Consider the following 25,107-nt stretch of genomic DNA (forward strand, 5'->3'; position numbering starts at 1 on the left):
TTCGGTATCTAAAGTTTAAGTAATTAACTAAATGTAGCTTAAGACTTTGGGTATCTAAAGTATGTTCTTGTTGTATGATGATCTCCAATGCTATTTGGTAGTTTTCTAGAATGAGAAGTTAAGGATTCTGAATTTTCAAAATTGGAGTGGATAAGAGGTTTAATGCTATTGGGTATTTTTTCTAGAATTGGAAGTTCAATATTTTGAATTTTCAAAATTGGAATAGATAAGAGGTTTTTAAAGTATTAGATTTATTTATGAATCAAAATTTCAAAATCAACATTTTGGTCGATTTCCCCCAATTTTGTGCATGATGTTTTGAAAATTGTTTTGCAAAAATTTTAAGGTTGGAAACCTTGTTAAATAAGGAACTTCATAACTAAGGTGTGTGTCCATGGCTTAGTCTTCTATCCAACACTCATCCAAATAAATTTTAAGTAATTAACTAAAGCGTAGAATTTTCAGTATCTAAAATCTGTATAGTCTTTAATGCTATTTGGTAGTTTTCTAGAAACGAAAGTGAGTATTTTAAATTTTTAAAATTGGAGTGGATAAAGTGTTTAATTCTATTTGGTAGTTTTCTGGAATCCAAAATTGAGGGTTTTGCATTTTCAAAATTGGAATAGATAAGAAGTTTTTAACCAATTTAATTAATTTAACTAAAATATAACCAATTTAATTTTATTCCAAATATTAAATGTATTTATGTATTTAAAAAATAACTAGGAACCATTATGTTTGGAAATTTTTGTATACTTTGAAATTACATGCTATTGACAAGTGGCAAATTTGATGGTGATAGTTTTAAGAAACCATGGTTTAGTTTTTGGATTTTTTTTTTCAAATGCATACAGTAATTCCTATAAAAAAAAACCAAGAAATAATACAAATTTCTTAATTCAAACTTCACTAAAAAATTAAAATTTTTAATTTTTTTAAGAAATCATAATTTTGTTGTTGGATTTTTTTTAAATGCATATAGAAATTCCTATAAAAAAAATACCAAAAAATAATACATATTTCTTAACTCAAACTTCAAATTATAAATATTTGTTTTTTGGAAATTAAAAATATAGAAATAAAAAATCAAAAATTAAATTGAATTTTAAATCATTCATACATCCTAACTTTATCATACTTGAAATTTATAGGGGCTGAAATTTACCCGGGTGTGACTTCAAAATTGAAACCATTCATTATCATTCATCATCTTACAACGTGATTTGAAATTTCTATCCAAAATCTTATCGTTTCTATATTTACAATGGCTGAAATTTACAGGGGTGTGACTTCAAAATTGAAACCACTCATTATCATTCATCAATTGCTGAAATTTACAGGGCGACTTCAAAATTGAAACCATTCATTATCATTCATCATCTTATAATGTGATCTGAAAATTCTATCCAAAAGCTTTCGTTTTTGTGATTTTAAGATTATGAAAACATTGTGCACGAAAGCTTTAGTTTCTGTGATTTTAAGATTCTGAAAACATTATGCATGAATATTGATTTTATTTATTAACTCATAAATTTATATTAATAAAATTTAGAACTGTTATCATATAACGTGATTTGAAAATTTTCATTTCATGTCCAGTTTTAAATAGTTTGAAATGAATGTAAATTTATTTTATAGTTAGATGTGATGGTATAACTTTACTTGATTATGGATTTGCATGTGAAGATTGATGAGGTTGTTGAATTGAGTTATATATAATAGCTAAATTTTATTTCACAATTTCTTTTGTTCTAAATGCAATTGTTAATACTTTGTTTTTTAACATTTAATATTTTTTTAACAAATATTTTTTTGGATAATGGGTTTAACAATGTTTATGATTTTTAAGTAATAAATAAATATGCATTATTAGAAAGTATTAACTAGGCCAATTTGTATGATTTGATCAACTTTACTTTTCATATAGGTGATTACAATTCTAGGTGATTACAAATCTACAAATGTCTCAAAAGAGAAAACTATAAGCTACAATTGGGGAAATGTATGGACGGACAAAAGGGAAAACTTCCAAGACTCAAAACAATTTAAAAACATGTGAAGAAACCCATAATCATGATGTGGAACAACAATTACATGAAATTTTTGGAAGTTCTTCTAATTGTAATCTAGATGAAGAAACAAATGAAGTTGAAGAAGAAGTTGCTAATAATTCAAAAATGAAAGTGCAAACAAAAAGACACTTTCATATGGAATGGTTAGATAAGTTTCTTTGGTTGAATTATGTGAGGTTTGATGATAAAATAGCTATGAAGTGTAGCTATTGTGAGAAGTATAGATGAATAGACCATGGGGTTTAGGTAATGGTTGCACAACATTACAACATGATGCTCTTGTTACTCATGAAAAATCATTGGTGCATAAAGATGTGAATGCAAGATGGATAAATTCTCTAGAGGGAAAGATGAAACCAATTCTAGATCATATTAGACAGCTTGAAGATGCCAATAAGGAAAGAGTGATTTCTACAATGAAGTATCATATTTCATCTCTCAAGAAGATTTATCTCTTTCAAAGTATGAGAAACTTTGCAAATTTATAATGGATGCAAAAACACCATATATGCCAAAGTCTCAAGAGTACTCTTCATACACAAATCGTAAGTCTGCAAATGATTTTATATACTGCATATCAAAACATCTTGAACCGATTCAGCTAAAAAATAAGATGGGAAACCCTTTCTTCTCATTAATGGTTGATGAAAGCATTGATTGAACCTTAGAGCAACACCTTGTTGTTTATGCAACAAATTTATACTCAAAGGGTCTTGGGCCACCTATCTCACAGTTTATGAAGCTCAATGATGTAGTGGATGGAAAAGGGAAAACAATATATGATATTGTCAATCAATTAATAAATGCTAGAGGCCTTCAATATAAAGATTTGACAGTTGTTTCTACAGATGGGGCTTTAGCAATGATTGGACATGAAAGTGGCTTGTTTCATTTTTGAAAAGGAACAATCCAAACCTTATTACAGTTCATTGTGTGGCTCATCGTGAGCCTTTAGCAGCAGTAGATGCTTCTAAGAAAATACCTAAGTTATTATATGTTAAAAAATTGCAAACAAAGTGTATTCATGGGTTCAAAACTCCCTAAAGAGAAATAATGAACTTAATGATTTGCTTAGAGTCATGCAAATTGATGTTCTTGATATTCTACAAATACATTCAGTGAGATGATTATCCAGGGGGGAGTTATTATAAGGCTTGTGAAGCTTGTGCTAGAAATTTTAACTTTGTGGAAAAATGAAAAAAAACTTCATCATGGTATGATAAGGCATAGATATATTCTATCCAATATTGTTTACATATTCTTGTTGATGTGTTAGGGGAATTGGACAAGTTGAATATAACTTTTCAAGAAGAAAATGTAGACATTACAACTATTGGGTTGGCTCTTGAAGTAACTATAAGCACATTATCTAGATTGTTTTTGAGAAAAGAGACATTTACATAAGACAATTTATCTTTCAAAATTTTTAAGTGATTCTCAAAATGGATACATTGATATTAAAGATGAAGTGACAGTGGTATACATACATGAATTACGATACATCTCTATCTGAGCCATGGATATTGAATGCAATGAAGCAAGGAAACAATCTATGAAACCTTGTATTGAAGGTACGCACGAGAGTTGTGAGCAACTCATAGAAGGTTATATAGAGACTCTCATAGACTCTTTAAATGAAATATTTCCAGACCTTCATCCTTTTAATGTAGCAAAATTGTTCAGTGCTTGCTATTATCCAGAAGAGTGTTGTAATTGTTAGAAAATTTCATAACATTGGTTTTTAAAGCTTTTTCAACATTTGCAACATACCATATCAAGTGATGTTGGATTTGTAGCTTTATTTGATGTTAAAGCTTGTAAAAGAGAGTTGCACCCTTTTGTTGATTCATTAAATCTGGCTTGTGAGGGGTTTTCTATGAAAGAAACATGGAGAGTCTTTCGTAACACTAAACAATGGCACAAAACTTATCTTAATATGATGAAGTTATGGCAATTTGTGCTCACTATTCTTGCAAGTACAGTACAATGTGAAAGGGGGTTTTCTAAGAAAAGCATCAGTAAGGACATCAAAAAATCAAGGCTAGGGTTGGATACATTAGATGCTTTAATGAGAATATCTTTGAATGGACCTGAATTATCTAATGTTGATTGGCATGCAATATATGAGGTATGGACAGATACAAAGTCAAGAAGGATTCTTGAGCTTTGAAAGTTCTTCTAGGTTATGTTAAGATATTCCTATTTTAAAGTTTTTTGTAGTTTCTCTAGAAAGATTGACTTTAAATTAAGTATGATTACGTTCTATTATTAAAAAACTTTTTTGTATTTTCTCTAAGAAGTTTGAATTTCAATGAAATACACTATAGTTTGGAAAAATTCTACTAAATGTTTTATTTATACTACATTTGCATGGTTTTCATTGTTTAAATAGTCTCACTATAAATATGATAGACTACAATTCCACTATTTTTATCCATGTACAGTGATGCCTGGTATCGTTAAATTTCTTTATTTTGTTTGTTGACTTCTATAATGTTAGATTTGTTTGAGTATGGTAGTGAGGTGCACAAGAATAAATGACTTCTACTAAAATGCAAATGATTGATTGAAAACTAACTTTTGTGTTGTATTTTTAAAGTTAAAAAATGAAAACCAAATATTTGTTTTCTATTTTTAGTCAGACATCTTATTTTTTGGATCTAGAAATTATAATAAAACTAGTTTGAAAATTAACTAGTGTCAGTGTTTTTATTTTTATTTCATTAAGTTAAAAAATGAATTTTTTTTGTTTTTTTTTTTTAATTTTAGTGAAACAGATCGTATTTTTTTGGATCTCGAAATTGTAATAAAACTAGAATTCGAGTCTCTTAGTGAGGGAAGATTGAGACTTTCATATATAATAAATATGTTAAAAATAATGTTTAAGGGTTCACAAATGTTTGAACATTTTGTCCTCTGTACATTGTTGCAGATGTGTTGTTAATGGTAAAACTACATAAAATATTACATAAGAATGAAAAATGTGCATGATTACATAAAATATTATAGAAGAATGAAAAATTTGTGTGATTTGAATTTTCTAAGCCTTTTTAGAAGAATGAAAAAATTCTGTGATTAGAATTTTGAAGAATGAAAAAGGTTCATGATTATAATTTTCCCTTCTTTGTTTTGGAGTTTATGAGGAAAATCCCTTCAATCTGGTTTTTACACATCTATGTATGCTGAAGGTCATTTATGAATTGAAAATCTAGTCTTGATCTATGTAGAAAAAAAACCTAAATTAATGTTCTAGCACAGTTTGGGATAATGGAATTGTCAACCCAAAGATAAAGTTATGAGAACGATTTGTAATTTTTCAATCCTCTTGCTTTAATGGTGAAAATTTATAGTTGAATAGTCAACTAAAATTCGACATTGTTCATATTTGTTTTCAGTGTTCTGTTGCTTGAAGATTGTCCAGATTGGGGATCACCTGTTGATATTTCAGGCATTTGTTTTTGTTAGAGATGGATATATCTATGTGAAGTCTGAAAGTTTGCAATTATAAGCACAAATTTGGTAATTTGGTTTAAAGAATGATGTATTAAGCATGAATAGATGCTAGTAATTGTTACTTTTAGTAAATTGTCATAATTTCACTATATTTTTAACATAATACAGTGTAAGATGGTTAGTATTATACTCATATTGGAGACTTAGATGACCATTCTCACCCTGCGGATGTTGTACACTGGTCAATAGGATCTATGTGAATGCTATATGATTCTACCTTGAAGCTTTATGAACAAACATAGAATTATTTCTGGATTATTATTTAGAAAAATTAATGCTAATAGTTGAGTAGTTTAGTTTATTAGCATGAAAAATTCAATGCGAGTTAGTTTATTTTATTAGCATGATGAAAAATGCTTTATGGGTATAAAAAGTAAAGTGAAAAGTATGTAAAATGTAATGAAATTCTCATTTCACGGGCAAAGAGAATTTGAAATTGCAGGCCTGCCTGTCTATATATAAAAGAATGAACGTGGAGATGACGGTGTTGAAACAGCTCACTCTTCCACTAAAAAAATTGGTAGACGCGTCCACGAAAATATGGCTAAGAAGTGCCGTATTAGATCACGCTGTCATCAGTACTTTGTACTCCGCGTACTTTGAACAAAGATGCCTGTCCTGTGGCTCCACACGCTATCTCGGACAATCAATATAAATATAGACCATCCCTGCATGTCTTAGCGCATTGTATAAAATGATATAATTAAAATCGTAAGCAGATTCGAATAACATGCCTGCGAGCTGGCACGCTGCACTCACGCGTCGAACTTTCTAATTCAAATCCAGAACCATCGTATTTTTTTTATTGTTTTAAATCGAGCAAGTTTTCTTTATAAGACTTAAGGATCTTCTTCCCCACACAGAATTCTGCACTACATTCGGATTGCATCTAGTGCTTTAGTTCATCGTAATATCATCGTAATATCAGTCCGCGATCAATTATATTGAATTCGATCTCTGGAACTTGTGTTCAAATCAATAACGGGCAGGCGATTATCGATATGAAGAAACTTGTGAAGCAGTTGCAGAAAATGAAGAAGAAGTCATTAAAAGTGTTAGGATCCGAATCAATGCAAGAGCCCATTTCCACCGTGGTTCCAGCAGGATGTGTACCCATTTATGTGGGGAGCGAGGGGCATCGCTTCATTGTGGAAATACACTACTTAAACCATCCTCTCTTCGCTGAGCTCCTCGAGCTGTCTGCTGGAAAATTGGATTACTCGCAGAAGGGTGCTCTTACAATAGCTTGTGATATTTCGCTGTTCGAACTTGTTCTGGGGCTCCTTACTAGCAGGGATCCATCTGCACATTACCTGCAAGTCACAGACATACTACATAAGTTTTCATAACTTTCTAGACATCTCAATCACATATGTTGGAATCTGTCAAAGATATACCGCTAGCCAAAACAAAATGTACTTTAAAGTTGTGCGTATGTTTTCCTATTTGTGCTAATTATCAGTACTGACATCAAATATATGTGAAGATTCACTTGATTTCTGTCCTGGTTGTGTTTGGTTCTGGTATAAAATTCAGTGCAATGTGAAAATTTTCAGTTACAAATTGTGAAGTTAGAAATATTGAAAGAGGTCTAGATTACTAGCGATGTGAGATGATTCGAATCGATTAATCTAAGCCATTATTTATGAGTACTTGCTGTCTAACTGTGGCTAACAGTCTACATACCATAACTTTTGATCAAATGTCTTCCAGTAACTGTTCATAAAAGAATCTTCTATTTATGGCTAATAAATTATAAGAGAAAAAAATATGAGATAAGTGATTTCAATAATTTAATTTTTTTGATAATAAATTAGGGGAAAAATGTGTGCTAAGTGATTTCAATATTTAAAATTTTTAATAATAATAAATAAAATATATTAGAAAGATATAAATCATACTTAAAAACTCAGCTTCTTTATTACACTATTAAGATAATGAAAAGATGCATTTAATCTTAATATGGAAAGAAGTGGAGAAAGCTTTTATTTTAAATGAAAAGATGTGTCAAATATGTAAAGAAATATAGCTTGAATATCATTGATTTTAAAGTGTAAACTAATTTCATTGCACGCCTTTATGTCCAAACTGTTTTTGCTTTCTGTTTTTACTTTCTGATAGCTTTGTAGATATGAGATCATATATCTGTTACAATATATCGCAATTTTGTAACGCTGTGATGGTTTATGTATTGTCTGTCTAAACTGTTTTTTCTTTCTGTTTTTACTTTCTGATAGCTTTGTAGATATGAGATCATATATCTGTTACAATATATCTCATGTGGTTGTTTATGTATTGTCTGTTTGGTAATCATTATAAGAGAAAGGAAACAATGTCTTTTCATAAATTCAAGTAAATTGGTAAATTTTATTCTTGCTTTTGGTTTTAATGTATTGTCTGTTTGGTAATCATTATAAGAGAAAGGAAACAATGTCTTTTCATAAATTCAAGTAAATTGGTAATTTTATTCTTGCTTTTGGTTTTAAGAGTAAAAGGATAATTTTGAGTCTATTGTCTATTAGACGTACGACGAAGATATTGTGCTATTAAAGTTGTTTCGGATTGAAAAGAAGTGTTTCAAAATTTCCTTGGGATATGTACCTACTTTATAACGAAGTGTTTGTTTTAGTAGACGAATTGAAATCCAAACAAGAATGGCTGCGAGGCAGCTAGTCCCTGCCATAGCCATGAACGACCATCCTTTGTTGATTGAGCATAAACCTGAGCAAGGTAGTTCAAGATACCCTTGAATATTCTTTGATTCGGGCCGTTCGTTTGGCGCAGCGCAAGAAGGTCCCAGATCTAACAAGGTACAGAGAATTGTATTAGGGGCAGAGCAAAATGCATTCGTTCCAAATGAAGTAGGACAGCCCTTTTATACATCCCGTGGACTCAGTTGCTATTTCTCCAGTACCATCTACAGTTCTTTCTGTCCCAGATGCATATGTGGTTGCCCAAGCAAAAGCACCAGTTTGGGCAATTAATTTAAGGGCAAAGCATAGCCCGTTCAAGAGCTAGCAGAAGCAAGGCAAGGGTTAGATCCATTCCAAAACCAGTGATAGATTTAGCTTTATATCCATAGCCCATTTAAGATCCATTTTGATATCAACATTGAGACCCAACGGCAGATCCGGTTCCAGGGCCAGTTGACCTCGTTGAAGCAATTGGAGTTGACCCAATATTGTCAGGTTCACTAGTTGTTAGCCTACAGATATAGTTCCAGCAGCAGATCCCGTAGTGGAGTCCTTAGTAACAGAGCGATTAGCCAAGGTGGAAACACCACCCGTTGAATAACCAGTTGATCCAGTTGAATAACCCGTTGAAGTTGATAAAGTGTCAGATTATCCAGTCACAGATCGTACGTTTGATTCGTAAGCTAATGACTTATCGCCCGAGTACATTCATAATTATTGGTGGAAATTGATTGGCCTGCATGCATAAATGTCGCTGTCTCTGATTACTTTCGGCTCATCTCACTGCTGGATCATTCGCTCTTGGTTCCGTTCCGCTTATTCCAAACTATCTCCTGACACAAGCTTATAGATACCCTACTTAGTTAAAGGAGAACGAAAGGCCATAATATATAGCTCTTAAGCAAAGGGAAACACATTGGATGCTCGGACAATGACTATTGGAACTACAGCCCACTAGGACATAGGAAAAAAAGGCGGTTTACCCGGTTACAGCAGTCGGTTTAGATTCTTCATAACCAGCATAGGCAGCAGAGAAAGCAGCTTAGGCAGAATCACAGGCAGTAGATGCAAAGGTAGCTAGAACGAGCAGCAGTTGATCTTAATACGTGTCTCCTCGGTGATAAGGCGGTTCCTCAATGGGATCCAGGCTCCAACTAGATTTGCTAGTGAAACAGGGTCCTTTTTTAAGGGCAGGCTCCAACAACCAATTCGAATATGGAAGCACCGAGCCTGAGTGATCATGATATCTTCCAATGGTTGGAGCAATGTTATCTGTAAAAAAGACAAAATATAAAGTTGGGGTTAATTATAGTAATTTATGAACGAAATCCTAACACAAAACTTTATGTTGATAAAAATTAGAACATGTTAAATTGAGAGGTATGACATGGAGGATTGCTACTAGGTCGTGTAAGTCAATGAGAATCCACGTAGGGATCGAAACGAAGTCAACGAAGCATCCAAAATACCTTGGCATTCCAGTGACCTGGGTGTATAACGTGCACAGTATATAAAAGAGGCAGGGTCTATCAAAACTTTGGCAATGGTGCATACCATACCATATGCCCTGCTTTGACTGGAATAACGTTGTATTAATATGCCTCAAAATCTCAGTTAAATCGAAATAGTAAAGGAAGAGTGCACTGAGAAAGAGAATGTGATGCATGAACAGAATATTAAATAATTTCTCCATAACCAACAAATTATATTCCAATTTTATACGCTATAACCAATATCTCGCCAGCAGGGATATAGTTTAAATATTCATGTTTCATAATAATTTTTTTATTAAGAGAAGGCGGCCCCACCACCAGAGACAAACCTACGGCCACGGAAACCTGTTTAAAATTTATGAGCCCCTTGCAACCAAGTTCTTCCTTCATTCCCATCTGATTGGCGACTCATGTCAATCATCTGCCAGATCACTCGGCAATTCCATTTTCTTCTTACACGATGACACACGTGGCACGTCCTGGTGGATACCTCCTTTCCACAGCCCAGCGCTGTTGTACCTGGCTTCCAGTGATGGATCTTTGTGCTTCGAGGATCACAGGGAACCAAAACCGTTCCGCCCCCGCACCCCCCCGGGCCGCACAATAATTGTTTACAATCCCACGTCACCCAACCTCTGCAATGTTTTGACGGTGCCGGAGGAAACGTCAATCGTTCTAAAGAATTGTTTGATCGGGATCGCCTTTGTCAGAAGTCTGGGCGCATGCAAGATCGTGCTTAGTGGACCTTGTTCTAACAGGATGACGTGGACGCTTATCTATGATGCATAGGCCGACACGCGGAGAAAGCTACCTGACCTGGATGACATGAGAAAGCTATGTGGCATAAACATGTCATCCCCTGTTTGAACATAACGCATAATGCATGATAGAAACGTGGCTGAACCGCAGGACAACCGTGACAAGTGCATGTTGGATAGCTGAGCGAAAAAACTTAGAAGCTCTCTGCTTCTCGGAACCATGCTCAGATCACTGCAACTTTCTTTGAAATTTGGATGCGCAAATGTTGAGCGAAGTTATGGTTGGGATCATACAAAACCGCTGAACAGGCAACCCGTGCTTATGACGCCGCAGTGTATTACCTGAAAGGTCCTGTCGCCCATTTCAATTTCCCAGATTTTGTGTCCCTTATTCTGCCTGTGTCTTCTCATTCCCCTAAGCAAATCAAGAATGCCGTTGTCTTCTAACGTTTGTTAATAACATTGTTAAACTTTGAATTTGAATCAGGCAACATGCAAGTGCTGAAATGATCCAGCTTCTCATTATTTTTTGTTGTATGGCAGAGCAAGAGGAATCCCAAGCTATTCTGGATTTCTGCCGCTGCTCCCTTGACATCAGTGATTATAGCTATACCACGACGGCCCAGGAAAGCTGGTTCAGCCCAACTGCAGGTAGAGATCAAGAAACCCAACTAGCTGGTTCAGCCCAACTGCAGGTAGAGATCAAGAAACCCAACTGCATGTAGGTTTCTTTCCTAGTTTTCTATTTTTTATTTTTTCTCAGCGGATAAGATAAAGATTATATTTCCTTATTTATAAGATTCACTGTCCGAAAAATAGAAAACACCAAATAACCTCGGCTTGCATAATTTTCTGTTTTCCGGCGCTCTGTAAGCAATTATTCCTGGCTTGATTCGTTAAAAGTTCTCCTTTCTTTATTTTTCTCTGTTAAATCACCCCTAGGTTATCATGATTTTACTGTTATTTCATATCTTTGAATTCTTCAGGTCTGAGAGAACTGTATGGATTTGATATTTTAAATTCTAATTAAGAGTTGAGCAGTGCAGTGTTTCGGAAGAAATTGTTTAATGCTTCCCTATCGAATTTTATACTTGTTTATCGAATAAAGATAGATATAAAATACAGAGGGCATGAGGAGCAAGACGAGAAAAATATCTGTTCTCCAATCACTGTAAACAAATTGCAGGGATAAATATACTACGCTGTACATACGGCGAGAGCAAACAAATAGGAAAATTGGTTTGTAATTTTTTGTTTGCTGTCTCAGGTATTTGCAAGATTATAAAGCTGGAAATTAACAGATTTTCTAGTCCCTTATTAGGTGCTCTACTTATAAACATGCAATGCATAAAACAAGTAGAGATTTAATTTCAAGCTAAAATACATAATTGCAGTCTTTCCACTAATATGAAGTTCCTATTGCAGAACATTAAATCTGCTCTTAAATAAGATTAATGATATGTCCAAAATTCTGTTAATGCAATGAAAACGGACTTACATATCCCATTCATACATTGAAATTTCGTTCCTGTTTATGCTGTCTCCGGTATTTGCAAGATTATAAAGCTGGAAATTAACAGATTTTCTAGTCCCTTATTAGGTGCTCTACTTATAAACATGCAATGCATAAAACAAGTAGAGATTTAATTTCAAGCTAAAATACATAATTGCAGTGTTTCCACTTATATGAAGTTCCTATTGCAGAACATTAAATCTGCGCTTAAATAAGATTAATGATCTGTCCAAAATTCTGTTAATGCAATGAAAACAGACTTACATATCCCATTCATACATTGAAAACGGATTTACATTCTGCTGTACAGGTGAGGTAAATGGACACGTCGATAGCAAATTTTGGCATCTATGGCCGTAATTTGAAATAGCCATAAGTGTGGTAGTAATTTGAAATGGTCATAAGCTTATGCCTTTCTGTTATGGTCATCCAAGTATATGCAAATATTATTTTGTTTTTTGTATTTCTCATATTTACAAGGTACCATTCTCTCTTTTGAGACACTTGTAGGCAAAAGAGGCAACAAAAAAGGCATTTGTAGCCCAGCGAAGCAATTAGAAGCTCAAGATAAGGCTCGGGGAGCTGCTGAGCAGTTGTTTGCACAGCAAGAAGGTGGAAAGCAAGCAGCTAACACTCGCCGAGGTGAGTTATATTTCGTTACCACTATGGAATTCATCTTATATCAAAAATTTAACAAAATCAGAAGAACAGGGAGATGAACAAAAAAATTCACCTGACTGATATTTGTTGGTTTCTCTGACCACTGTTCTGTGTTTGTAATTGAGCAGCGTGTTTTCTATAAAGAAGTCTGCTTGAAATCCCGTCTGAGCCATGTGGGCATGGACGCGTTTACCATCTGCAAGGGCTTTCTCCTTGACACATCCGTACAGCAAAGAAGTATAAACAGAGGAGTCACACTGGTCAATAGTATTGAGAATTTGCAGGGCTTCATTGCACGCTGCTCTTAGTTCCTCACTCATTGATGATGCGAGTTGCAGAAAGAATCCAGACCTACTTGCATAAAGAAGCCAGAGAAGCTAGCGTAAATACTACGAGCAACACATGAACAGAACATGCAGACACCGAATCAACATGCAGACACCGAAGCATGCAACATGCAGTAACCGATCGCAACAAGTGGCAACTTCAGCTACTTATAAATTAGTGTAATCCGCATCATAAGTTTTCTTAACATTAAATGTTGCAAATTAATGCTAACGCAAAGATAGCATTACTTCATGCAGCTGTGAAGGATGAATGAGAAAGACCGGTGAAAATGCAAGATAATATATAGTTATTAGCTTTGGTTTTTGACGTCTAGCTTCGGTTTTTTGGAAAGAGGCCAAATAAGATGTAAAATCAGGATCGGGAATAAAACTTTGGTTAATTGCTGATGACCGTGGACTAAGAGCAGGTCAACTAATGCTATATCCGTCGGGAACGATTACTATAGTCCATGCCTGGAGGGCACGGACTAAAAATACAATGACATTTAATTGTTGTGTTTGTTATATATATATACATATAATTTGGGCTTCAATAGATTCATTAAATTTGTCTTAGAGGTGCTTTTAATATAAAAATATTTGTGGGCTGTTTTTATTGGGTCACTCCAAAATATAAGTTATAAAGAATAGACGAAGATGGATAAAAAACATGAATAGTAATTTTTTTTTACTTTATATATTATGTGATTCTTAATACTTTTAAAATCTATCTGTGTAGGAGATGTAGAGATAGTAATTTCTTTCTATTTTTTAAAGTAATTGATCGAAAATATGTTAATAAGGAGAAAGTATTTAAATGAGTTTGATGCATGGATAAAATATGTTAATGAAGAGAAAGAATTTAAATGAGTGTGATGCATGGATGAAACATTTAGTTTTTATTGTAGATGGATGGATTTTGGATTATCAATGTATTTTAATTCGGTAAGAATTTAAGTGGATGTTTTTGGATTATTTTCTGAAAATAATCCTAAAATTAAAAGTATTGTGAGATAATTGTTGTATGAAGAAGCAATATAACTACTAAAAGAATTTAAAAGAATTTTGTTTAGATAAGAGGCATTAAAAAGAAAAAATATTGAATTTCATTGTACATTCATTTCTCTGAAAGATTACTACCTTATAAGAAGAGAAAATTTAAATTGGTCAGCAAGAGCTACAACCAAAAAAATGAATATTAAAAAAGATTACATTCTCTATTAGAAAAAAAAATAAAAAAATGGTTCTCTTGACTCTATAAAGAAAATAAAAAGGGAGATACCTTTGTGGTTCTTTTGATCATCAAGAAGGATGACGAAAAAATGGGCATGTAATTTATTAGCTCTTCTTTATTTGATCAAGCCTACAATGAGCCAAGACTTATAGACTTCAGAGCATCATTTTGTGTTGGAGTAGTTTGATTACTATAAATCTATTTATAGGGGAAGGATTTTCTTGGGAGATGACAAACCCTATAATGTGGTAGGTAAGGAATTCTTCCAATAAGATATTGAAAGGGAAGAATTTTTTATTTTTCTAATATGAGATGTGTCCTTGATTTGAATATGTGTCTCCTTTTAGTGAGCTCAATTGAATAATGTAACGGTTGATATGAATTTCACAAGGAATATGGGTCAGCTTGAGATAAAAGGATTGACATTCTCTTTATAGACAAAATGTTAAGGCTTGGCATTCTCTTTATAGAATAGATGTTACTACTCATGTTGAGGTTAATACTAATGATTCAGTAATTGAGAAGAAGCATGTATGCTTTGGCATAGAAGGATAGGTCACTTAATAAGAAATCTATATAAGGATTGAGAAGAAGCATGTATGCTTTGGCATAGAAGGATAGGTCACTTAATAAGAAATCTATATAAGGATTGAGAAGAAGCATGTATGCTTTGGCATAGAAGGATAGGTCACTTAATAAGAAATCTATATAAGGATTGAGAAGAAGCATGTATGCTTTGGCATAGAAGGATAGGCCACTTAATAAGAAATCTATATAAGGTACTCACGTCAAAATAATGGTTAAAGGTATGATTTTTAATTCTAAAACCTTTGAATTTTGTGAAACTTATATATTGAGTAAACCTATAATGGTTAAGCCTAGTAGAGTTATAAGGATAATGGACTTATTTCAACACATAGGAGACAATGAATGTGACCTCTATTGGTGGTGTTCATCATTTTTCCACTTTTAGATGATTTTAATATCTAAATATATGGGTTGTATCTTCTTAGAAGAAAAGTGAGGCACTTAACTCTAAGAATTATGTTTCTATAACGGAGAGGAAAATTAGTATAATTCTATAAGAAGTGACAAAGGTGGAGATTATTAATCAAAAGAGTTTGATGCATTTTATATTATGTTGAGTTTGCAAGGGAGGGAGATACATCATAGTCTCCACATAAAAATGGAATGGTTAATAGGATTGTAACACATTCATCCACCTAATGCTTGATTAAGGATACAAGCTATATGTACCCAACCACCAAGGTTAAATTATGGAGTTTGGGTTGTCAAAGTTCCTCTTTCTTTAATCACCTTAAAACTGATATTAGATACCACTATCATATTCTACTTGTTAAAACATTTCCAATGATATAAATGTTATCCAATATGAGATCTCGACACATAGTTATGCCCATCTAAAATCTACCCTTCAAAGGCAACCTCAACATCCAAATTGTCCATATGGATGGCATGCATTAGTTATTTTCCATAATTTTCATTATTGTACAGCTCCTTCTATATCAACCTCCCACATTAAATGGGTCTACCTTATTTTCCAAAGAATCTATGAGACGAATATACTTTGATCCTAAGTAGTTCAATATCCAATAGGTCGACGTCCTAGCCTACCAATACCTCATCTCATGAAAATCCTAAATCTAGGCCACTATTAAAAGACTATAAAGATTCTCTAATAACCATCATTTGATCATTTGATATCCCAATATCCAAATCACGAGTGTTGTGGCTATTGTGTGGCCACCACCTCAATGCCACAGTAGCACACCATGTCATCACCATGTTAGCATGCCATGTTAGTAAGTCCTTCCCCCATGCCACATCATATCTCCATGTCATCCCCTAAGGACAAGTCCTACCCCACACAACATCATTTCTCACCTTAGCATGCCTCATTAGGACCTTTCAGGCGTCAACAGTATTAGGAGGAAAACCCAATATGAAAGTCCCAACCTCCTAGTACCCGATACCTAGACAATGGATAAGCTAATACACTATAGTAAGAGTTCCTTATTGAGTTTATTTGGTATTTAGATGAAACCATTCCTGGATCTCAACTTCGCGGTATTCAAATTCAATATAGCCTCACACTTTGACATCTAAGAACTATACCCAACATGTCCATGTTGACAAGAGGGTCTCTTGCAACCCTTGGACTTATCAGGTTTTGGTAGCATCAAGGATTCCTATAAATAGAGGTCCTTTGATATCTATTTTTTGATAAGCTAAAACACAATAGTTGTTGGTAGAATAAATAGTTGACAATTAACAAACATTCCAAGGTATGTTAGTACCAATACTTCATATGTTACCACACTCATCAAGATCTCCTAAAATCCAAACACCCAATCTATGACCACCTGAATGTTGCTACACCATAGGTAGTTGGTGACAACTTCTCCATCCATGGACAAATGTAATTGGTTCCATCAATATTACTAGATTGGGGAAATGGTTGAAATTAAAAGGGGTCAAACCCCAAATTTTCCCAATAAGGTTTCTCAACCTACTCCAAAGGCTAATAATAACTCTAATAAAGTGAAAAGTTAACCACAAAAAAACTTATAAATCCTCAAGAGCCTCTATATACACCTAAAACACTACCTTTAATGAGAAAATTATACCAAAAAATACAAGGATATGGAAATTGGAAAAATCCACATCTTCTTACTCTTAAAACTACAACTTTAACTTCCCACCTAAAAAATACTTACAAACTAAGAGAGTAATATCCTAAGAGGAATAAAATTCCCTTAAGAAAATAAGATCCTTCAAATATTCTTATTAAAAGGGGATACAATCTCATATGTTCTATCCCACAATTTGCTTGGTAGCGATTAGTCACATTACAACATGCATAAAGAGACTTGATCCTCCCAGAAAAATATAAAATTTCACTTCACAGCACTACCCATAGGAAAAATTCAATTCAATGAAAGTACTTTAACGTACAGAGGTCATACACAAGGAAATTATAATGAACAACCTAGCATAATCAAACAACATTCAAGCTCTTCATTACAAGGATAGCTAGGAAACCATCATTCCACATTCATCTCATCATTACAAACATAATCAGGAAACCACCGTAACACTTACAACTCATCAACTCATCATAATTTTCCGTCTCGTCAACTCATCATAATTTTCGCTGAGCTCCTCGAGTTGTCTGCCGGAATGTTGTATTATTCGTAGAAGGGTGCCCTTACAATAGCTTGTGATATTCCACAGTTCGAACTTGTTATAAGGCTTCTTACCGGCAGGGATCCAACTGCAGATTACCTGCAAGTCATAGATATACTACATAAGTCATCATAAGTTTCTAGACATCTCGATCACATACGTTGGAATCTGTGAATGACATGTCAAGAATCACTTGATTTCTATCATGGTTGTGTTTGCTTCTGGTATAAAGTTCAGTACGATGTGAAAAATTCAGTTACAAGTTGTGAAGTTAAAAATACTGAAAGAGGTCTAGATTACTAGCCATATGAGATCACTCGCAATCTATAATCTAAGCGATTATTTAGGAGTACTTGCTGTCGAGTTGTGGCTAACAGTCTACTATAACATAAGTTTTGATCAAATATCTTCCAGTTATCGTTGATAAAAATCTTCTGTAAGGGAAAAGAACAATGTGAGGTAAGCGATTTCAATACTTTAATTATTTTAATAATAAATTATGGGGAAAAAAAAATTTGTGTTAAGTGATTTCACTAATTTAAATTTTTTAATAATAATACATAAAAATATCATAAAGATATAAATATTTCTTATAACTAAACTCCTTTATAACAGTTTTAAGATAATGAAAGATGAACGATTTTTATTTGTCCCGGTCTTAGTCGTATTCAGAGCAGCAAAATGAACTCTGATTCGGAGTCAGGCTCTTTGGTGTCAGGCAGCCCTTGCTCCCTCCCGTGGTTTATCCCTTCAGGATGCTCTTCACAAGGCCGATTAGGTTAAATTTGGCCAGATGTAACAGGTTTGGCATAAAGCATGAGAAGATTGTATAAATTTTCTCTACGATTTTCTCATGAGAGGCTCTCCTCTTTTTTTCTTTAACTTTCTTAACCTTTCTCTATACAAAATGACTTTTACATTCATATTTAACACAACATAAGATTTTACATTTAATTCATGACATAGCAAAATAATTAATATGATGTTGTTGTTGAGTGTGATCAGAATCGCGTAAGTGTTTGTGGAGTGTGGGCAATAGTGGCTGAATGAATGCTTGCCCATATCTATTTAACAAAATATATTAAATGTTTTAAATTCCTTGTTGCGTTTCAGAATGGTTCGTGCCTTACTTCAGTCCTTCCATCTTTAAACAGAGACGCAACCTGCAAAAATACTTCTAACAATTATGGCTACTGTCAAGGTGTTTATTACAGTGATTGAGATTATTATTTCCAACAAAATTGAAAAAAAAAAAAACACTAGTGGTACCACACAACCATGATGAAAATTCGGGAGGTCACGAATTTGATCCGTACAAGGCAGCCCCAGTCATCAATTAACTCCTCGAGCAAACTTGGTTTGGAAGTTCCATGTTTTGCTTTTTGTGAAGTGAAGTTTATATTCCTTCGGTCTGTTAAACGATGCAGTAATATGCATATTGTTGGAATATTTAATTCCTACTTGTCTCAGTTGTGTCTTTTTAACTAGATGAGTATGTTCCTAACTATCTTCCTAGTTTGGTGTGTGGTTGAGATATTCTCTCAACTAACAAATTGTATGTCCAAGATAGTTTTCCTATCTTGAGACAATACTCTTGTATATATGTACTATGATATTTCATTAATATATGTAAAGATAGTTTACATTATCAGTTTTTATCATGGTATTAGAGCTACAAGACGGAGAAACCTGTACGCTGAGTGAAAAATCCGCCCCTCGTGCCTAAGGCAAAATCGTCGCGTGGTTTGGAGGGCTAGTCACTATATAATCTTGGATAATCACGATGACCTTCACAAACCTATGGTGCTAAATCAAGCCGATTCTGGATAGTAAATCTCTCTGTAAAAAGATTGTCGTGGATGCATGCCGCCGAGGAGGATTCAATGGCACAGTGACTGTAGATCGCGCAGTGACTGCAAGGAAGCAGCGATTCGGTGGAGCACTTGCTGCATGAGGAGAATTAGCATGGAAGACGTCAGAGTGTGGCGTCGAATGCAATGAAATATCCATTTGGATCACTGCAACATTGATTGAGATTTGTTGTCGGTGCATGGTAAGAGGGAGTAGAAGACCACAGGTGGCCAAATTTGCCCGGAGGCCGCAAGGAGCAACAGGCAAAGTAGAGTATGTTGAACTGTCTCCTGGTTCGTTTTTAGACTTAAACGAGTTATTACTATGGTCCTTCTACTGGACCATAGTAATGATTGTACATAACAATGAGTACAATCATTCGTCAAGCCAACGAGAAGAATGTGTGTGCCGGCATTGGAGCCTTTGGTATTGCATGGGCTATTGGGGGAATGATTTTTTGTTCTCGTGTATTGCATCATTGGGATTTAAGGTGGCCATATAAACCCTGAAGTCATGTTTTTTATGCTTCTTGCTCAAAAGGTGTCCCTAAATCGCACAGTCTTGTACATGTTGGCGCAATGTGTGGGTGCAATTTGTGGGGACAAGATGTAGACCGTAAGAGGGAGAGAGGCTGCCATGGTAGAAGAAGATGGGATTGCAGGTGCATGGAGGCTGCGAGGAGTTGGACAACCATTCCACCTGCAGAATTGCCTGAAAGGTAGATCGCATGAAATCAGTAGAGGAGAGATCGGCATGCCCAGATCTGCATGTCGATTGAGGCACCATCACTGTTGATAGCAACGACCCAGTATTGTTGTCAGCGTCATCTAGCAGATTTGTCCTAGAAATTTAATTGTTTGAGAAACTCAAGTTGCAGGTTGAGGAGATTCCAAAACCAATTGGGTAAATTTTCTTCTAAGTTATTATATGCCACAATGAAAATGTGAAAGTTCTTGCTGATTTGAACCCATCTTCAGAAATATGTGTTATTTGAAATTGCTAATTACATACATCAGAATTAGATATTGATAATGTTTCCAACTTGTGAGAGGTCATTTTGTTGCTCGTCGCTAGAGTCGAGGGCACTGAGACCTGTGTGGCACAGAAGCCACAGTCTACAAGGTACTACAGTTGAAGAGCTATCAAAGGGAGAAGTTTCCCGCCTACGTGGTAAAGGATTGTTGGAGCTCATTAGAGGACCATGTGGAGTCGAAAAAAATCTCGAAGCAAAATAAGCTAGACTTTAACAACATGACTATATTTGAAGATATTTTAAATTCTGAGGATGATCTTTTTCTCATGTGAGTGTTTGGTATTAGCATGAGTAGTATGTTCGATTCAGAAGAAATTTCAGAAAAATAATGTGGTTCTGTTGATGGCCACAAGAATCAAGAGGCACAATCTTCTGTACAAGATCCTAAGATTGAAGACACATGAGATGATCTTCAGGAAGGGTGTAATGAAGAACAAAGTGTTGAATATCAATTGGACAAGCCACATAAAGCTGATTGCAAGGACGTGGCAGAAGAAAACAAAGCTGGAGAGAATTTAAATTGTGATGATCTCATTAATATTTATGTGTATGCAAACGTTACATCAATGAATGATGAAGAAATCATAGCTAACGTTCAGATGGTTGACACCGGAAATAGTGAGAGGGAAAATTATCCTATCTAGCTTGTCATAATCTTGAGAATGGCGAGAATAAGAATTCAAGCTTTCCATCACTAGGGAAGAAATGAGGTGAAGATACATCACTACCTCATGGCAAGGAAAGTGAAGATGAAGCCTCAACTCAAGATGAACAAGCATGGACTCTCAAGGAAGAAGACTAAAATGAAAACTTTGTTACCAAGGTTTTCATGTTTGAATTGTAAGTCTAGCTAAGACTAGACCAGCAGGCGTATGTTATTGTTCAATACCCTTTCTCGATTAAGGGGGGGGGGGGGTGTTGGAAGTAATGGAGACTCTAGTTTTATGCCTCAGATCATGGGCAGAGAGAAATAAAAAGTTTGATGTTGTGTATTTCTAACTAGAGGAGTCTGTTCCTAACTATCTTCTTAGCTTGGTGTGTGGTTGAGATATTCTCTCAACCAACAGATTGTATGTCCAAGATAGTTTTCCTATCATGAGACAATACTCCTGTATATATGTAATATGATATTTCATTAATATATGTGAAGATAGTTTACACTATCGGTTTTTATCACATATCATGTCTGTGATATCATGTTTGTGCAATAGGATAGCAGTCAGTCATACGCAGCTACTTGGATTTCTATATGAAAACTTGTAGCTTTGAATAGAATCTGCTCTCAATCTGCATCGTGCATTCGTTTTTCCTTATAATTAGTTCGTCAATGATGCTTAAGTTCAGAATATGTAACCTCTAAATACTTTATTAATATTATTTATTTTTGTTTTAAAAAAACATTAATTTATTTTAAAGTGTAAACTATATTCATCGCACCCCTTTATGTCCAAACTGATTTTAGTTTTTGATAGATTTGTAGATATGAGATGATACATGATACCATGTATTTCAATTCTATATAATTCTATGATTGTTACATTAAATTTTATTTGGTTATTTATGAGAATTGAACTTAGGCAAGGAGGATCCTAACCATTTCTCCTAATTAACTAAAATAATTTTAGTTGGTTTTTATTTGTGTTTAAAAGTATAGTTTCCAGATTTAAGATTTGTGTCACAAAACTTTCATTAAATTTATCCTCGTAATGTTTAACTTGAATAGATAAAATAGAAAAAGAACATTTAAAAAATAATAACAATAAAAATAGATATTGAAAACTTTAATAGTTATATCTTTATTGCTCAAACATAAATTTGATGGAATTTTCACTAACATGTAAAGATGTGGACTACTACTATTGAGAAACCAAAAAACATAAACTGGATGGAAATTTCACTAACATGCAAAGATGTGGACTGCTACTATTGAGAAACTAGAAAATATAAGTTATAAAGAATGGATCAAGATGGATATTAGAGCATGATCTCTAATCCACCTTTACTCTGTATATTATATGTTATTTTTAATGTCCTTAAAACCCTAGCCACCGTGTAGGAGATTTAATGAATGTATTTTTTTTTTATCAATTCATTAACAATTTGTCACCAAGAAGAAAGCATTTAAATTCATTTATGAAATATTTTCTTTACATCAGAGATTACTGGAGTTTGGGTGATCAATTTGTTGTCCTTGTTATATGCTAGAATTGTAGGAGAATTTGGTAAGAGCTACAGGTGGATCTTGTGGAAATGTCTTGTATGGAATAATCCCAAGATTGAAAGTATAATGGGATAGTTTTTGCGTAATTAAATAATATAATTACCAAAAGAATTTTCTTTAGATCAAGATGCATTATAATTAAAAAAAACAACGTATTTCATTGTAGATTCAATTCCAAGGGATGATTAGCTTATAGGAAAAGAAAATTTGAAGTGGCTTGCTAGAAGCGCAATCGAAAAAGGAATATAAAAAAAAATAAAAAAAAATTGATCGAATTATTTAATAAGGGAAATAAAAAATATGATATCATTGTCGCTATCTTGAAGGATGAGGAAAAAATGGGTATGTATTTTACTAGCTCTTCATTATTTAATCAAGCCTACAATGACAGGAGACTTATAGGCTTTAGACGATTATTTGCGTTGTAGTTTGAGAACTCTAAATAGTTGGATGGAGGAAAGATATTATTGGAAGATGACAAAGCCTATAATAGGACTTACTAGTAAAACCCATGTGGCGAAATTTCTTATGGAGATGCACAAATATGCCATCCATCAACCCTTCTACCATATATGAATGTTAATACATTGATATTATGTGTGATATAGAACAATCATTTGCACTATTCTTGGCACTTTTGACCTTGGCCTTGACCATGATCCAACACTGAACCTTATCTAGTGAAGTGCATTTGATCTCGAGGAGGCTAATTGCATTTTCCCTAGTGCTATTATCTGAATCATCAACATGGATGCAATATCTATGTGTTAGTTATAAAATCAATTATTCTTGCAACATGCAATTAGTAAACATTATTTTAATTTGGTTTTCCTATCAAAAATATGGAATTTAAGAAAGTAAATTGGAGAGATAAAATCATAAGTAATTAGGAAAAATAGGTAACAATAGTGGTGAGAAAGGAGCATAAATAATAAAAATAGAGGAATTAATAGTGAGAAAAGCTTCCAAATGGAGACCCAATTGTGTCGTGGAATAGAAAGACAAATATGCCACAATGCTTCTAGTGTTGAAGAAAAGCACATGGAAGAATCTCTTGTGGTATATGTTTAGGGTTCATTAGATTATTAGAAGATGTGACATAGTACTAAATCCCATGATGAAGTGTTGCAATAGTCAAATATAAATACATATTTTCAAGGATTCTATATTCAATTGAAAAAGGGATGGATTGAGGAGACAATATTCTTAGCTATAGTAGAATAAACACATATGAATGAATTACATACTAAGCTATACCTCACAAACTTTGTTACTTCTCATTGATTCCAATGAGGATGTATACAAATATCTAAAATTCTTATGGAGAAATCTTTAGGAAATATCTCGACTAGATCAATGTATAACTAATTCAATTAAGATATTTGAGAGATTTCTACAATAATTGATTCTAGATATACACTATATCTAACTAACATAGCTATACAACTTCTTACAACTAGTAAGTGTAATTACAAAATTCCAACACTTCCCCTTAGTTACGACCATTAACAATTCTAGCACTAGCTATTTGGAAATACCTCTATGGCCTTACAATTCTTACAAAATTAACAACATGATAGATTGGTGGTTTAAGTCTTATCTATGAAATTATACAACATTTAAGATTAAATTCAATTTCATCATCCACATGTTTATCTACATAGGAGGAATTTCTTTCTTCACAATGCTCATGCTCTACATCTCTTATAGAGTCATTTTCTTTAAGATACTTCTCTGCAATTTTTAGGAAAATTGTAGTTTCCATTCCTTGTTGATCTTCTTTCACTTCAATAGGATCTTCCATAGTTTTTGGAATGTTAAAATCTTATACTTAGTTTGTTATAACAATATGATAATAGTCACTTTGTCAACAATTACAATGCTCTATGACTTAACACAATGTTTATGGGTGTTGCCCCCTCTTTTAGTATATTTCATCAATAAACTGTCCCAAGTTTCATTGGACTTGAATGCTCCCATGATTTTGAGATGAATGATTTCATCTAAGCCTTATAAAATGAGAGCCAGTACTACTGCATCTTCTTTTTGCTATGAGTTGATCCTTCTAATCTTGAATCATGGTGATATATAGGTTGCTTCTTATTCATATCATAGTTTTCTTTGGCTTGCCCTTAACAACATCATGGGTTCTCTATGGGTTACCCTGAACCAATTCACCTTACCTATAAATTTCATTGATTTAAACTTAACCTTACATCATCAGTGGTTTTCTTCAATTCACACCTAACCATTACAATATTTGTTTGGATTATCATGAACCATGACAATTCTGGCCTAGACATGGGAATTCTTCACAACTTTAGAAGATTGAATAGTTCATGGATTCCTTTTTCACCTGGAAGCTTTTGAGGTAGGTCATATGATTCTTCTATGTAGAATCTTTTCGGCATAAACATTACACCATTCATACACACTTATTTATCGACAATGTACTTGTATCTAAGGTTTTGACATTTTTGTTTTCCATCATGTGGGATGATCATGATTGATGAAACCATAAATATTGTAAGGA

General features: G+C 33.7%; 1 long non-coding RNA gene across 1 annotated transcript; it reads left to right on the forward strand.

Annotated features, from left to right (window-relative positions):
• The first annotated feature begins 11,076 nt into the window (after window positions 1-11,076).
• LOC149149360 (uncharacterized) lies at window positions 11,077-13,568 on the forward strand. The gene is made up of 3 exons (XR_016263109.1): window positions 11,077-11,180; window positions 12,553-12,684; window positions 12,831-13,568. It is a non-coding gene; the product is annotated as an uncharacterized LOC149149360 (long non-coding RNA).
• Window positions 13,569-25,107: the final 11,539 nt, after the last annotated feature.

The sequence above is a fragment of the Pinus tabuliformis genome, chromosome 9 (assembly GCF_031772625.1).
Source record: "Pinus tabuliformis cultivar Carrire ecotype Pingquan chromosome 9, CPIR1, whole genome shotgun sequence".
In the NCBI taxonomy this organism is placed as follows: Eukaryota; Viridiplantae; Streptophyta; class Pinopsida; order Pinales; family Pinaceae; genus Pinus; species Pinus tabuliformis.